Source organism: Bombus impatiens, unplaced genomic scaffold (genome assembly GCF_000188095.3).
Source record: "Bombus impatiens unplaced genomic scaffold, BIMP_2.2 scf_0208, whole genome shotgun sequence".
In the NCBI taxonomy this organism is placed as follows: Eukaryota; Metazoa; Arthropoda; class Insecta; order Hymenoptera; family Apidae; genus Bombus; species Bombus impatiens.
In genome coordinates, this window is record NT_176627.1 from 252,106 (window position 1) to 260,753 (window position 8,648).

General features: G+C 40.7%; 1 protein-coding gene across 13 annotated transcripts in view; it reads left to right on the plus strand.

Annotated features, from left to right (window-relative positions):
- The window catches only part of LOC100749908 (bromodomain adjacent to zinc finger domain protein 2B), a 235,866-nt gene that overhangs the window by 55,202 nt on the left and 172,016 nt on the right, over positions 1 to 8,648 (plus strand). For 12 of the 13 annotated variants that reach the window (XM_024366294.2, XM_024366304.2, XM_024366302.2 and 9 more), the window contains one exon: positions 1,436 to 1,495. The exons of the other annotated variant lie outside the window; for it this stretch is intronic. The gene's annotated coding sequence lies outside the window, so the exon portion shown is untranslated. The remainder of the gene's footprint in view (positions 1 to 1,435; positions 1,496 to 8,648) is intronic. 13 annotated transcript variants of the gene reach the window in all.

An 8,648-nucleotide genomic window follows, 5' to 3' on the forward strand; every position in this document is an offset into this window, starting at 1 on the left:
ATCTGCGAGTGCCGCCGCCAGCGTAGCGCCACGCCGCGACGCGACGCGACGGCTAGAACGACGAGCTTTATATTATCGTCGCTCCCGGCGATGCCGCGCGTAGCACGGGAACCAGTAGCGGTAGCGGTCTGCTCTTCTTGCGGCGCAACAGAGAAAGATGGAGCTCTGGAACGATGGAAAAAGAGGTGCAGTGGGAAACAGGCAACGAAAGAGAGAGAAAGAGAGAGGAGACGGAGAGTGAGAAGGAAGGAGAACGCGGCGAGTCTGGAATTTTGCACAGCTCTGCGGGTCTCGATGGCCGGGAATATGGGTATTATCGGTGGGATGCTTTTTGAAACTGTAGCTCGTTTGGTCCTCTTTCTCCTCTCGCTACTCCTCCTCTCCATCTCCACCTGCATACCCTCCCACCTCCTCCTCCACCATGGCGCTCGGCTCTTCTAGGAGGTTGTAATTATTTGCGCGCGTGTGTGTAGGCGCGTTACGCGGTCGCGTAGTTCGATACAAAAGTAACGCTGTCGGGCATGCGGCAAATCGGCGGTTCGTCGACTCGACATCGGTTTCGTATAACGTATCTGCAATATAGATAGAGACGTACGTGTCTCGCTGTGTGTACGAATGTGTTGAGCACGGTGAACGAGATACATGCTCGAACGAATCTTTATACCTGATAGCTTTTGGTTAAGCCGCGTGTGTACGCTCGCATTCGCGTGCACGCATGGACCATCCGTAATTACAGGGAATATCGCGTCGGCGTTTAAAGCGCGCTCTAAACCGAGACAACGCTAACCGAACGGTACTTTACGAAGACCTTAAAACCACGGGACATACCGGCAACTATAAATAAGGCGAGGCGCGCGAGTAACACACGCGTGCCTTCGTGCATGCCCACAGCATGGTATAGGATATAAGTACGCGCATAGAGAAGCAAAACCTAACCTAAACGATAATTGAGAAGCTTTCTGGGAAACATAGGGTAAAGTGGGGATTTGGGTAACTTGTATTGGAAGTTTCAGTTTTAGTTGTTTTAATGTTAGCTACGTTTGTGAACACCATGATAAGTATATTTTTGTACATTTTTTGATTTGAACGTTACGAAATTGTGACTGATATCAGATTTCTGTTTTTTCAAGTACTAAACAATATAGTTGTTTTTGCTATATATATAGAGAGAATTTTTTAGAAACAATTGATTTTAACCATTTGTAGATGGCGTTAGTTGAACACAAAGGCAAATGTCAAATGGAAGAAGATGGGTTTTGAACATGCACAGGTCGAGAATACACTGACAAGTAGATTTAGCGAAGGGTAACGCGCGCGCGTCTAGTTTGCTTCTCCTCGCCTTTGCCAGCTCGTTTCGCTCGCTACTTTATGATTTACTATCGTGCCGTTATCCGGTGCACACTCAAGACACGTTTCTTTCTGTTTGATTCCGCAGGAGTTGGAGTGACGAAGGAAGTTCCTAAGAGGTTCCGGTACAATGTCGACAGCCTACAGGGTGAGTTACTTAAAATCGTTCAATTTTTTATATTCGCGCATATATTTCGAAAGTTTGTGTGTTAAAAGAATATGAAAATCGTCGATAAACGATTCCAATAAAAAAAATACAAAAGCATTGTTTGACCATTGTTCAGAATTTATAGTAGTCACGGTATTGTTCATACTAGAATTTATTTCTTCTGTTAATATTGTTTATTTGGCAAATACCATTTTCTGTAAACTTCCAAATAGTTTTTCGTTTTTCCTGCAAAGCTTGTTTCAGTTTGTGTGAGTTCACTTTTGAGATACACGCGTGGTATATGTACCTATCGTGTATACGGTAAAATGGGTCAGACCACAGGAAAGTGTAATTTAAAATAAAACACGAAGCTCAATTTTCTAAATAAACATCGAGGTTCCAGAGATTAGACCGTAACCGTTATTATATTTTATTAAATGGAAAATTTCAACCCTCGAACCGTGTATCGGTTCTTATTACGAAAGCTTCGATATTTTTAACCAGTTTTTGAGTCTATTCTGGCGAACCTAGAATTTGGCTATCCTTGCGGTAATGACCGCCGCGAGACGATCGGATTAAGTTTATCAGATGTTTCTCGATGGATACTTAGCACGTTAGCGGCGGTGAACTCGCGATAACGGTTTTCCATGCTTCGTTTGTTGCGTGTAAATCACCCGTTCCGTGGCCACGTATAATTTGTACGTTATATGCTCGACACTCGGCAACCCTTTCTATGAATACCGCTTCATCGTTCGTGGACGCGTGTATATGCGTATAAACGTATGTATATATGTATTTGTGTGTAAACTACCGCGCGCGCATCAACTCCCCTTCTTTAGCTAGTGCAGCCTCGTTATCTGTGCGAGAAAGCTCGATTGATGTCGTTTCACGCACCGACGATCTTTTTGGATTTTGTATCAGTGCTAGCAAAGGGATGAGAGGGAGTCTAGGTCGAGATTAACGTGAGGATATTTTGCTGGCAATTAGCGAAAGTGGAAAGTTCCGTTTCCCGGTGCGACTACCATGACAGGATTTTCCAATTTCGTCAACATCGTTTTCTGTAGACGTTGGTTTCTTGAGTCGGAACTTGGAAAGCATTTTTGAAGATCGTTCCCGAACAAGATTCGGAGTAAATGTATTTTTAACTTTATCTGTAGATATTTGCGTTAATTCTTTCGCTGTGATACCTTCAGAGCCCTTTAAGGCGAAAGGGTTAAAAGTTACGACGCGAAATTCATGTTTAAATTTTACTTCAACCTCTATTAAAACTGTTCTAATTTTAAGAAACTGTGTCGAAATAGAAATGAAAGAAAGATACCTCTTCTTAGTCCATTCTACTATATAATCCTATTATCTACATGCATGTAACATATTTGTATTATAAATGTTCATAAAACTGTATCAGACGCTATTTATCGGAAGCATTTTCCCTTCTCGTATTTACGTAATACGAGATTAAATATGCAAAACTCAGCGTTTCTTTTTTTCTCGGAGATAAATAAATCGTTGAAAGAAAAAAAAAACAGAAAGACGATGAAACTGGACTCGTTGCCGTGGCATTACGTTCCGTGGGCACGTCGAACTCCCGCGAGTCGTATAATTTGTCACCGGATGACGTCAACGGACAGTTCTGTTTCTTAGGCGGCACAAACGTACTTACGTGTGCATCGTGATTACTGCATATACGCTCATGCTGCACCTTGCGCATGGAAATACAGGAATACGAGGTAGCGTGTTCGCGAACTCGCTGGAATGAGTCCACTCTCCTCGTTTCTCCAACGACTCCGGTTCCTCGTCGCTGATCGAACGTTCCACCTACGCCCTTTCACCTTCTTTCTATCTTTCTCTGTTACCAGTGTAAGTCCGCATTGACGCCTCCTGTCTTTCTCTAAAGGTGTGTTTCTCGCCGATATTCGCAAATTACTTTGGTACTCTGATTAATTTATAGTAACAACAATTGGATCCGATTGATGTGTACAAATGAACGACGAATTAATTAATAATTAGAAATAGAATTTACTAGCTTTTTATGGCATCGACAGGCTATAAAATTAACAATATGTAATGATTTATTCAAATCTTACTCGATTTCGATATTGACAATTGACTGACAGACTGACGGATATGAAATTCTTCGGTTGACAAAATGTTAATTAACTCTTCAATAGACAAAGTGATAACTAACTCTTTGATAGACAGTGGTAATTATTTGGTTGATAAAATGGTAATTCTTCGGTTGACAAAATGTTAACTAACTCTTCGATAGACAATGGTAATTATTCGGTTGACAAAATGGTAATTCTTCGGTTGACAAAATGTTAACTAACTTTTCAATAGACAAAATGGTAACTAACTCTTCGATAGACAATGGTAATTATTCGGTTGACAAAATGTCAACTAATTCTTCAATAGACAAAATGGTAACTAACTCCTCGATAGACAATGGTAATTATTCGGTTGACAAAATGGTAATTATTCGGTTGACGAAGGGTAATTAATTATTGACTTCTTTGAGTTGCTACATTTATTTGTATCTGTCGGAGATGAAAAGACATCGGGGTCTTTCTTTTGAAAATGTTTGGGAAGATCCCCAACGTTTGTTCAAATTGTTTAAAGCTTTAAACTGTTTTAATATCGTTATAAAAACATAGCTGGATAAACTACCTTTCACTTCAAATACTATAAAAATGGTTTCAAGCAAACGTTTTAAATTACCTCGATTTCAAAGAAATTACCAATTTTACTTTCGCGCTACGAATCGTGCGAGGTGCAGGACGTGACACTTGACTCTTAAGAATCGTTTATTATTGCGTATTAGTTTTTAAAAATCAATTTAATCTTTTCACAACACTCTATTATACGTAACTATGACGACTACAAAGAAACACTGCATTTACATTTATTTGTATCTAATTTTTCAATGAAATCTTCTCACGTACATCTTGTCAAAAGTGAGCTACTGTTCGCATACTTTCGAATTAAAAGCGCATAGATATTATATTATGCACGTTCTTTGTGTCCTACTATCTTTTACTTTCTACATGCAGTTCATTTCAATATTTCAATTGTAGAAAGTATTTCAATGTCCATACATAGATATTCTAGCTATAAACATTTTGCAAGCATCGTTCGTGAACACTAGTCGCGAACGCGCTTGCTAGCGAGTACACACGCCTCAACATTAAACGACGTCTGGGAGAACGCTTCGTTGCATATATTACGCGATCACGTTCGCTCGTGCCTTTTCACGTTCGTCATCCACAAGTTTCCTTTTTACCGTTTTATTCGAAAATAAGTGGCCAAAAGGGAGGAAAGGTTGGTTTTCTCTCCCTGGTGTTTCGCCTTCACTTTGCGTCCCTCTCGATGCCGCGATCGAATTTATGGCGCAGATAACTCGGGCTAAGTACGATCTTAAGCGACTGGAGGGGCGTAAAATATTTTATGGTTACAGTAAATTTTATCGGTTTATATCTCTGCTCTGTTAGCTTCGTATTAATATAAGATGATCTTCGCCGTAGAAACCGATGCGACCAAGCGATATTTTAACGGACGAATCAGCTTCGTTTGCGCGATACCGACGCGATTAGTAAATCGGGTACCTGGATCGTTTCATTAAAGCTGTCAATTGGCTTTAAATTTCTTCTGCTCTTTCTCTCTGCTCGTTCGATTTATCGGTCACATTTAGTCGGTTATTATACCTTCACGGTAGTTTATTTAATAAAAAGAGAATGAAAGAAACGGAGTTAAAGAACAAGGAGAGAGAAATAACTTGGCGTTTAATGAGAGTTCATCGGCCCTCCACACTTTCTCACGAAAATATTTAACAGCTACTGTACAGAAGACTTTTATGTCCATATTATATGTGTTGTAAAAAACATTTTGGAATTTCATTGGCAAGATATCTATTGCAAAAGTATATTTAGTAACAAAAATTATACACCTATTTACAGCATGAACAGCCATGCTAAGCATACGGTAGGTGTCAAAATGATGAAAATTGACTCTTTAAATACCTTTATCACCTCTCTGAGGTATACAGGGTGGTTGGCAACTGGTGGTACAAGCGGAAAGGGGGTGATTCTACGCGAAAAAAGAAGTCGAAAATATAGAGTAAAAATTTTTCGTTCGAGGCTTTGTTTTCGAGAAAATCGACAGTGAGATCCGTTATAACGAGACGCGATAAAGTGGACGCGTACCGAGCGAAGATTCAAAGTCGATTTTCTCAAAAACAAAGCCTCGAACAAAAAATTTGTATTCTACATTTTCGACTTCTTTTTTCACGTAGAATCACCCCCTTTCCGCTTGTACCACCAGTTACTAACCACCCTGTATAACTCCATTAAATATTTTCTGGCTTTTACGTACATTTTCAAATTTCTTTCAGATTTGACCAATGCGTTTACTGTAGTCGGGTCTCATTACACGATCAATGAAATTTCAGGATGTTTCGTATGACGAATAATATATTCATAAAAGGTATCTACAATTGTTTGAACAGTTTGGTGGAACTGTGCATATCATACAGCCTTTTTCTCTTGCTCCTTTTTCGTAGCTCTTGTTTCTACCACTTTTATTCCAACCTCGCGACGATTCACTTCGTATCCGAATGCAAATCCCATTACTTTTTACCCTTTGTTTCTCCGCCAGCCGTGTCTCTTACACTGGCCGCTCAAGAGCAGCGATTTTAAAATTCGCGCTTCGTGCGCGTCACCGTCCACCGAGACGCGACTCGAATCGGTAACTTGCTCGTCTTTTCGGATACGTTCGAGGATGAGAAGCTCCGAAAATCGTGACTCACGCGAGTATTTGTCTGCTCTGCGACCTCGAGCTCTAGCCGAAATTTTAAGTAGCATGCCGCTACGCTCTCACGTAATTTCCAATATGTTCTCCAACTGTTCTCTGCGTGAACTCTAATCGAAATTTAAGGAATTTCTGCGTAATATCCAACGTGTTCGCGAACTGCACTCAAACGTCAAATTCATTTGCCAACTGTACTCAAACGTCAAATTCAGTCGTTCTTTGTTCTTTTATCCCATCGCTACTAATTGTTTCTGTTTCTTAATAACGTTGAAAGACGCTGTCGTATTTGCATAAATTAGCATCGTTCACGTACTCGCCAGGAAGAAATGAATTAACTAAAAGGATACAGACGAGAATGTTGAAAAGATCGTGTTTAGAGATAATTCACGATGGATTATCAGGAACATATTTTTCTCCGAATTTTGAAAACAAGAGTCACGATCGTTTAAGCAAAAGGTTTGCGAATTTTATTAATTGCGTCTCTTATGTTATCCTACTTTATTCGTCTGCATATTATTATCCTTATTATCTATCAGCGTGTCGCGCGTAATTTCTTTAAATACAACCTACTATACGTACTGCATAAAAATTCCTACTATCACTCGACTGCCTCATCGACGAGGCCAACTAACTATAGCTTCATTGATTAAAGTGTACAATTTGTTATTATTTCTTTCGTGTGTCATAACTTGCTGAAAATTCAACAACTCACTGTATTCTTAGGATACGTAACCCAATGTCACTTCCGCTACATCCACCCAATGCGTCACACTATAGCAGCGAAAAGTTTCTCAGCGTGTTGTACGCGTATACGTGGCGAAACAACAAAAACGAACACACGCACGCTCCTAGCGCAGTTAATCCGAGTGCGCCAGTGTCACCAAAGGGTTAATTGGGAAGGAGCAGCGAGCCGCGAATACTACGCGAGGTTACCTTAAAAGCAAGCAGCGACGTTGGACCCGAGGCGAGTCGCGCGTTGGAAGCTGCCGGCTGACTAGCAAAAGACGAGTGAGATATATGCACATCTATACAGGGTGTATGAGAAAATTGGTGTCAAACTTTATGCCGAACTGGTCCGAGGAACCAGCAGGGAAATCTTAAAGCTGATCATCTGTGTCTCGATACACGTATCATACAGATAGATAATATTTCTTTTTTCTTTCTTAAGAAGTTCATTCTGAACATTTCTAAAGATAGGTACATGTCTTTTGTTGTTCGAAGCGTTTTAAACTTGTACAAAGTTGTCGTCAAAATTGGCCGCCGTACGAATCCCTCTTTACGCTCACCGTACCATCTTCGCCGGAAGTTAGAATCTAGCACAGTGAACCTTCATCTAGCAGAGTTGCGCAAGAAATTTGCAAACATCCGGACATAAGCTGTCGAAGAGTGGCATTCGAACGAAGAATCGCCTAGCCATGTCACCGTGGAGAGAATCGTGCATGACCAATAGTTGTTTCCTTGTCGTTTAACATCTGTAAATAGGTAATATACAGGGTGGTTGGTAACTGGTGGTACAAGCGGAAAGGGGATGATTCTAGGCGAAAAAAGGAGTCGAAAATGTAGAATAAAAATTTTTCGTTCGAGGCTTTGTTTTCGAGGAGAAAATCGACCTTGAATTTTCGCTCGGTACGCGTCCACTTTATCGTTGTCTCGATGGAAAAATTTAAAAATGAAAAAAAAAATTTTTTTCTATATTTTCGACTTCTTTTTTATATACTATGTATATTAGTAACCGTATACTGGCAATTCCCAAGTATTGGGTTGTCCGGGAAGTTTCTTTCGTGTTATAAGGAAATAACAGACGCGCAATTATATTAGTTTATCGAATTATGGACAAACATAATAATAGAAATATAAGGAAATAGGTGACACCTAATTCGATAAAATGATATGAAACAGAAATTGTTGTTTCGTCTATTGTCATCTTATGAAACAAAAGAAACTTCTCGGACAAACTGATACGATATACGGTAAGCCACGCTCTCACGAGAACGTCTCATAAATCTCAAACTACTGATATTCGAATCCACGTTTATCAAAGGCTTCCGCTTTCTTTCGACGATCACCACCTGGAATTTTGCAGCAATTTTCTGAAACACCCTGTATAGAGAGGAAATCAGAGAGAAAAGGAGAAGACGAGACCGAGGGACAGGCGCGGCGAGGTACAACGAGAGAGAGCCGGTGGAATCGTTGCGGACGCATGAAACGGCGTTAGCTGCGCACGCCACCGTCTCCGCCGGAAATTATGCCAGCTCTCCGTTTCTACGTTCGGTGTAAACGAACCGAGGTAACGCCGGCCGGCCAGCGTCGACCATGCCAGTGCGGAACACGCCCCCAGGAACTGCGTTTCTCG